This window comes from Trichosurus vulpecula, chromosome 1 (assembly GCF_011100635.1).
Source record: "Trichosurus vulpecula isolate mTriVul1 chromosome 1, mTriVul1.pri, whole genome shotgun sequence".
NCBI lineage: Eukaryota > Metazoa > Chordata > Mammalia > Diprotodontia > Phalangeridae > Trichosurus > Trichosurus vulpecula.
Window position 1 is genome coordinate 153,597,393 of NC_050573.1, and position 9,054 is coordinate 153,606,446.

At 42.2% G+C, this 9,054-nt stretch overlaps 1 pseudogene; it reads right to left on the reverse strand.

The window, feature by feature from the left end:
- Window positions 1–8,680, reverse strand: part of LOC118834971 — a 51,472-nt pseudogene extending 42,792 nt beyond the window's left edge.
- Between the last annotated feature and the right edge of the window lie 374 nt (window positions 8,681–9,054).

The window sequence follows — 9,054 nt, forward strand, 5'->3', positions numbered from 1 at the left end:
CCTGGGGTGGGGCCAGGGCCCAGCAATGTCTCAGGCAAACGCCAGAGACTTGGTTCAGGGGCTTTGAAATTGAGGTCCCAAAGACATGGTCTCTTCCTTTCAGAGGTCCCGTGCAAATCCCATCCTCATCAATTGTACAAATACAACCTATATCAGGTTGCCTGCCATCTTGGGGAGGGGTGGAGCAGGGAGGGAAGTATATCAGTAAGGTAAGATTTGTGACCTCAAGGATGACCATGAACGTTCCTGGATAGTTTAGAATCGCAAAGTATAAGAAATTCTCTAAGTAGAAGGCAGAGGAAGTATAACATTCATTCAGACACAAGAATCCAATCCCAGGATCAGTAATTCCAACTCCCTAGAGTAGCAATTATATTCCAAAACCAGTAACCCCACCTCAATGTATCAACAAGGAAATTATAACAAAGTACTATAACAAGGAGCTAAGCCATCCTGTAACCTCTCCCCTTGCTAGGGCCTTCCTTTGAACAATCACTCAGGAATCTTAACTCTCAGCTCTGCACTCTCTCCTGTAGCTCTGCTGACTCCGAGTTCCTTGATCTCCACAACTCTCTCTTGTTCTGCATTCTCTCTTCGTGCTGGCCCTCCCTCAATGTCTTCTTGATGTCTGCTGCTGAATCCCACTATTCTCAGTTCCTCTGCTCTCAGTTCTGGGCTCTCTTTTTGTAGTTCTAGCCAGCATCTGATTGACGAGAACTCAGTGCACATACCGTTGGCTCTGGTCTTAGCAACTCCCCTTAGGGCCCTGACAGCTCCTGCCTAACTAGCAAAAGATTGTGGGCCTCCGTAGTAGCAATGTGGATTTTGAAGGTCTTTCCCACCCATTAATGGGCCATGTGACCTGCTTAGGTCACAGGAAGCCTAAGACATATGTGGTAGGAGGAGCTTCCTGACAGGAAAAGGAAGTTATGTTATAGAAAATGCTGAGAGAGAGATGTTATGGCTACTAATGGCTGCTAATGGCCACCCTTGTGATGGTTAGAACTGAACAGGCTGACTTAGCTGTACTGTGAGTTTGTTTTGGGGAAGACCCCAGCAGTGGGTCAGAGACGTTTGGGGATGGCCAGTCTCCAGGTTATGATATTGTGTGTGCAATGTTTTACTGCTGTGGTAGAATAAATTGCTTGTGGGATATGGTTCTCTGGTGTCTGAATAAATGGTTTACTTCTTCTCCCTTCTATGTGGAGAGTCTCCTATACTTGGATACAGAACTTTTTGACAATTATCATCTACAATGTTATTATTGCCTTACTGTTTCAGCCTCACACCTAGTTAGTGAATGGGTATGGGCCTGCCTCTAATCAGGTCTCCCACCTGAGGTCTATTGAGTGGGTGAGAAGAGTCTTTAATCCCTGATCAGTATCACAAAGGTGTAGGCCTGACTCTAAATAGGCCTCCCTGAGGCCTATTCAATGGGCAGGAAAGATGCTTCACTTACTGATTGGCCTTACAGGAGGCAGAAAAATTTGGAACTCAAAATCTTTAAAACAAAAAACAAACAAACAAAAAAAAAGAAAGTTGAAAATTGTCTCTACGTGTAATTGGAAAAAATTAAATTCTATTAATTTTAAAAAAAAAAAAGATATCATAAAAGAATGGTGCCCACAGTACCAAATCATCTAGGTCTACTTCTTTGCCTATGTAACACAAAATAATGTGACCTCCCTGATTCAATGATAAGCTTGGTACTGGGGATTATTTAATGCTTGTTCTATTAAATCTAATGTTAGGCTCCTCTGGATGCCTTAGGGAGAGGGAACAGGCCAAAACTCCTCATACTGGGGCAGGGGAAGGGAACAACAACCAAACAAACCTGATTATCAGGAGGGAAATGATGGGAGCTAGGTTCTAGGGTCTTTGATGGGTTATATTCTTCCATTATGATACCTAGGGATGGATGTACCCCTATAATATACCATAACTAGGAATAAGGAGACTATATTCCCTAATATAGAGACTGATAATGAGGTTTGGGACTTGAGTAAGAATACTGAAGTGATATCTCCTGATACACTTACTACCTAGAGAGTAAAAAAATAAACTATACATTAACAGGTCCTTTTCTGATGAGATGGCCTTCTGGATGGATCCCTTCTTTCTGTTTATTATCACCACTTGCCTACACAGTAGGACATTTCCTCCATCTAGTAATACAAAGTAGGGGCTTTCTCCAGTCATCCTGATCTATAACTTGCCACTGGACCCAGACAGCTCAAGGAGAAAGTGAGGCTAGTGACTTTCCACAGGCCTCCCTTGCTTAAATCCAATTCACTTGCAAGTCATGGCACCACCTTCCCAATATCATAGTCCTCTTTGAGAACCAAGGACACACAACAACCTGTGAATAGTCTGAGCTGCCTCACAGGGGACCCAGCTGGCCAGTTTTAGTTGGGTAATGCAGCTCCTTCCTTCCTTCTTCCCTTTCCTTTTCTCTCAGTCCACATTGGGTATCATACCCTAACCTGCAGGTGCTCTGCCCAAAGGAATGTAAATTTTGATGGCTGAAACCCAGCAAGATCTCTTGGGGTTTATGGGCTACATTTTTTTCTTGAAGACCATGCCTTAAACACACCTCACTTTAGCTCTCATTGATTGGCCAAAATACCTGATGACTCAGAGTAAATGTAAATAGTAATTGTTTTGGTTTTGGACAGAAACCCAGAGGGTTTTCCCCTCCCAAATCGATTTGGTCTTTTTTGATTAAGTAAAAGGGGCTCATTTCTTACCTAGCCTTAATCACCAAATGGGCATTGCTTCAGTCAAAGTGAGAACTAAGAAAGGCCTTAGCTTAAAATGGCTAAGGTCTCTCACTTCATCTGGGGCCATCCCCAGTCGTCCTGATCTAAACCTTGCCACTGGACCCAGATTGCTTCAAAGAAAGTGAGGCTGATGACTTTGTACAGCCCTCCCTCACTTTAAACCACTTCACTTGCAAGTCATGGCATCACCTTCCTGACGTTATAGTCCTCTTTGAGAACAAAGGACAAACAACAACAACAGAAAGTAAGAATTATGAACAAGAACAGACAGCAATGACTAGATAGTCTCTCTGAATGTGCTTTTGGTGGGAATGGATTCCAGAGATACAGCCCTCCAGCATGTTTATTGATTTTGGATTCTGTCAGTTCTTATGCTAGTATGCTCTTATGCTTGTTTATGAACATGTGTAGACAATCAAAGACATGATGTACCTGGAAGAACACTCAATAACTTCACCTATGTATATCATCAAATGATTGAGTGCTGAGCCTGCAGTCAGGTTTAAACCTGAGTTCAAATCTAGCCTCAGAAACATAATATAACCCTGGAAGTCACTTAACCTCTGTTAAGTGAGGATAATAACAGCACCTACCTCACGGGGCTATGAGGACCAAATGATATTTGTAAAGCACTGAGCATAGTGCCTGATAGATAGTAGGCATTATGTACATGCTTGTCGTCCTTGGCATGCCTGTTAGATGGGGCTTCCTCCCTCAGAAAGAAGAGAATACAGTACTCACTTTACTTAAATTCAAATTACACAACTTTATGCAGAGAATTCTGAAAAAGATCTGCATTCCCCCCACTCCCCCAAGCCCAAAAAACCAGTGATGGGAAGTTGAGAAACATCTCTAAGTCTGCGTGTCTGAAGACAGTGAGTGTCTCTCTCTTTGTCTTCAATAGTGATCCTTATATTTTCACTATGTTTGGTGGCAAATGTGCTCTTGAGAAGAAAAGTGAACGATTTTTTAAGTGCAAGCCAATAGACTTGGAAATGAAAACGAATATAATTAGAAAATATGGAAGACAAAAGTTGTCATTGATAGTATATGAACTTAGTGTTATGGTAGTAACTGTGAACACAAGATTGTAAAATTAGCAGAAGAATTGGAGTTACAAGTACATGAGCATGAGAGTGATGTGGAGGAGTTGACTTGAAGAAGAACTGTAGAATAAGGATCTGATGGAGCTGCTAGCTGCGGACTATCGAAGAAGGGAACCTTTGTAACCTGAAGTTGAATCAAAAAAGATTCAACAAAAAAACAGTTGGCAAAAGCATTTCATCATTTGATTGAATTTTTTTCTTGGATCCAAATACTTCAAGATTTTTAAAAGTTCAAAGACTAAGTTAAGGGTAACATTTCTTGCTATCCTCAGAAATATGAGAGAAAAAAAGAGCCATTGTCTAAATATCTCTCGATGCCCTCATAAAATAAGTTGCCCAGCGAGCCACCAGTGATAAAGCCTAGGTGCAGTGAATGGGTAACATACTTCATGCCTATGTTAACTTTACTGTGTGTAAACTTCATCATTAACTTTACCTTTCATAATTCTGTTTATTATCACAGTACAGAATTTAATGCCTACATTTTAGTATATTTTATAACTTGCAAAAAGGTATTATTTTGTATATGTCTTTGTTATATAGGCTGTGAAGTAGGTGGGGAGTAAATTTGCATTATGTAAAAATCACTAAGTAGAGGTCTGTGGAACAGTCCACTTACTTAAAGTGGGAACGGTTTGTATGTAATAATACCTAGAATGACAGCTGAATCCACAAATGCAGTCCCTGACATCAAAATTATTCCATCAACCTCTGTATGTAGTCTCATCTGATCCACTCACAACTGGCAGAATCAAACCTCCCTGAGGTCTGTTTAGTTCTGTCACCACTGACTCTTGGAATTCCTCACTTCCTTTAAAACTAAATTTGTGCTCCCTCTTAAGTCTTTTCAGATACCCCTAGTTGCTACAGTTTACTCTGTCCTCAGATTTTCATTTGTGTTCATATACAGTTTACATGTTATACATGCAGGATGTGAGCTCCTTAAGAATAGGGATTGATTTTGATTTGTCTTTGAATCCCCCAAACTACATTACACATAGAAGGTACTTAATAAAGCCTGTTGAATTGGTGTATTTGTGGCTTAGTATGAAACCCACACATCCTTAACAGCATCAAGCTACCCAGAATAACATATAATTTGGGTACAGCCCATGTCTTGGGTCATAGTCATATGTGTAAGGTTTCATTTTTCAGAAAAATACTAAGATTTGGGACTATGGAAGGCAGTCAGGTGGAAGCATGTTTATTTTATCCTCTTTAGGTATGTGTGTTAGAAGATATATAGAAGACAAGGAAAACAGAATTTACCAGGTAGCCAGCCCCCTGACTCGGGGATGAAGCTTCTACATAGATATGATGGTTGTTTTTTTTTAAAGTGCTAGTTGGTAATAACACTCTCTCATTTCCACTTTATTTTTGAGGCAATTCCTAGGTGCAAGATGCTCTCCACAAGATGGATCCTGGTGCAAATGCCCCCACTTGCTGTATCCTATGAAGGATTCTGTTTATGGGGATATTGGTCTGGGGTGAAGGCTACTGCCAGTCTAGTTCAGCATGCTCAATGCTATTACATTCCCAGCATGTGAAACAAGTAGCATTCAGTCTTTAAGACCTAAACAGTGCCTTCAAGGGCATATTCTATACCTACAATCAGGTAACTATTTTTCAATTAGAAATCTGGAAATCAGTATTATTAATTTTTTAGTTGAACAGCTTATTCTTGCTACAAGCAGAGCCATTACTTGAATCATATTATTGTCAAATGGAAATTCATTAGGGAGAAATTTGAGGACTACAAAATGTACGGTAAATGTAGGAGATATGTAAGTCACATATATTCATAAGATATGTAGACTGTATAACACCAGATTTTATTACATTTTATTCAGTTAATAAATATTTCTTGCCCAGGGTCACACAGCTAGTAAGTATCTGAGGCTGCGTTTGAAATCAGGTTCTCCTGACTGTAAGCCTGGTACTCTATCCACTACACATTGCTTAACTGTCAGAGAGGGGTGTGATTACCTATACCTGAATGCTGCCAGCAGCCCACCTTTCTCAGTATAACCAAACATAATGTTCCTGCCCCTATTCTACAACCTTTTCTCAATTCCTGCCAAGACTCCTTCTTTGCTGTGGGGACCCTTCCTTCTCTGGGGGATGCTGCCTTTGCTGGGGTTCCCAAAGTGATCCATTTTGTTAAATTATACCAATCACTGTTAATTAATAATCTGATCTAGCTTAGAGTCTGTACCTCGGTATACCTTTATTGCATGTATTTGGCACATAAATGTTAAGAGATGTGCCCAAAGTTGGAAGGTTAGTTAAGTTTCATAGCTAGGATCCTAACTGTGAAGACTGCACATGTAATGCTCTTTTCACTACAGTGGCATCATAAATAATGAGCCAAGAGCACTTATCACAGTGCCTGACACAAAGTAGGCACTTAGTAAATGTTTACTAATTGACATAGTAGAAACACTTAATAAATGCCTGTTGACTTGACTAGGAGCCAGGAAGACCTAACTTCAAGTCCCAGTTCTGTCACAGTGGCTGTTCAAATCTGGGTAAGTCCCTTAACTTCTCAATGCTCTAAGCCAGGATAGGTAATAGTCCAATTAGTCTAGAATGTAGAATTTGTGAAGGGAAACAGAATGACAATAGACCGGAGACTTTGGAGTATAATTATGAAAGGGTTTAAGGGCTATAATAAGTTTGTGCTTAGCACAGTATAATCTCTTAATAAATGCTTTAGCTAATCTAATTTAATCTAGTCTACTTTATTCTAAAGGCAATAAAGTGCCAAGAGACACAGTCCCACTTTTGATATAAACTGGCTGTGTTGCTCTGGGCAAATCATGAACCGCTCACTGCCCCAAGTAAAGCTCTAAAACTATAATTTGCAGAATGGTTTATTTCTCACCCTGGCTGTACTTCTCCTGACTTCTCCACCAGGAACCTCACTTATAATCCTGAAAGATCAGGCCAGCCCTGAAGTCACACCTCATCAGTTCTCTAACTCTGCTCCAGAGGCCCCTCTCTTATTTAAGACTGGCTCCACGGGCCTGCTATTTTTTCATTTCTCACCTGGCTGCACTCCTTTGAACTTCTCCATCACGTCCAGTTCCCACTACGCCCTAAACCATTTCCAGCTTCCTTTTATGTGTTATTTTTCACTAACAGAATGTAAATTCCTCAAGGGCAAGACTGTCTCTTTCCTCTTCTGTATTGATTTGCAGTGTCAAGAGTTTCTTCAGATGGCATATTGCCCCATGCTGATGAAATCACAGGATTGGTCTCTCCCTGTCCCTGACCCTATTCCTGTCCCCCACTCCCCCCCAAAAGAGAGAAAAACAACTACTAAAGGCTTTTGAGTAGAGTAAGGCAGCTAGGTGAGGCAGCGGATAGAGAGCCAGGCCTGGAGTCAGGAAGACTTATGTTCATGAGTTCAAATCTGGCCTGAGACACTAATTGGGTGACCCTGAGCAACTTCCTTAACTGTTTGCCTCAGTTTCCTCGGTTAATTAAATGAGCTGGAGAAGGAAATGGCAAACCACTCCAGTCTCTTTGCCAAGAAAACCCCAAACAGGGTCACAAAGAATTGGACAAGACTGAACAACAACAGCAAATGGTCAGACCAGGTTAGGTAGAACTGATATGGCTTGGCATCTTATTGGAAGGAAGCATGGTGGGTCTCACTTAATGAAATCTCTCCAGCTTATTTAGAAATAGTAACACAGAAAGGAAAGCCAGGCAACTGGGAACAACTGCTTCAATGTGGTTGCAAGTTCTTCTTGCCAGAACTCTCCCCTCCATTCAGATTCAGAAGAAAAGCCTAGTCAGAGAAGAGTGAAAACTTGATTCACTTTCACAAGGTTTCTATTCTTACTGAACTAAAATAGAATGCCAACCTTAGGTTCCACTTTACATAGCAAGAACAGGAACTACATTATGGATTTTAGCACAGGACAAAATAAGTTAGTTTTGAATTTGATGATCCAAAACCCTGTGTTACCTTCTAGCAGGAATTAATATGCAGTTGAAGTATCATGATAAAAACAAATGGGGAAATCTATGTGTAAAAACTGGGCTAAGAATGGGGGGGTGGGGTGGGGAGTGGACAAGTTAAAGAAAGAAATATTATATACATCCTGTTAGGAAGGCCAGGTTATAAACTGAATAGGTGAGTCGACAAGGAAAAAAAAAATCAAGTCACAGAAGTTGGACCTAGGGATGAGGCACGAGCTAAGATCACCCTATAGAGATCAGATTTTTGGGGGGGTGGGGGAGGAGGAGAGAAAGGAAAGCACAGCATCAGGAAAAACGTAGACGTTTTGGAATAGTAACACTGGTCTCAGGCAAACTGCTCGAGGTGGAAAAAGGTCTTAAGACTGGGAGGGTAGGGGAGGGAAGGGAACTGACCTTGCACTTATTTTTTAAAAAGTCCTCACCTCGAAGGCTACCCCTCACGGCCATGGCTCAATATTAAACATCTAGGGCAATCTGGCCAAGGAGCCCTTCCTGAACGCCCCCAACCCTATTAGATTGTAAGCTCCTTGGGGGCAGGAACTCGTCTGCCTCTTGGCAGCACACAGTAGGTGCTTAATGAATGTTTGATTCCCTCTTCCCCCACCCCGCCGCGCGTGTCCCGTTATCCTCCCTCTCTTACCCCGAGGGTCCCGAAGGGAGCATAGTCACGTCGCCCCACAATCGAGAGAGAGACAGAAAGACACAGGAGAGAGGCTGGTAGGGATGACACGTCACTTACCTCCTTCCTTCCCACACCTGCGCCCAGACTCTCCCTCTCGAGATGGGAAGAGCGGCCTCGGCGCTGCCTCACCAGCTGAGAAGCTGACGGACGCGAGCCAAGTCGGTTTCAGGCAATTGTCGCAAAGCGGCCACATCCGTTCGCCCGGGCCCGCCCTTTCGCGACAGTCCGTGACGGCCTCTCTCACTGCCCTCCTCATCCCACCCAGGTCATTTCGCCCGGTCCACTCCTCACTCACCACCGTCTCCTCCCCACCCCCACCCCGCTCAGTCCGCTATTCTGGAGGATGCGTCGTAGCCTGCCTGCCAAGCTTGGCTGAGAGATGGACAGTCTAGGTCGAGGTGCCAAGCACTCCTTCTCGGGATAATGCTTTTAAATGCATAAAATGCTTAGCTTTACAAAGAAAACCAATTATATTGAAAATACAATTATCAAGATA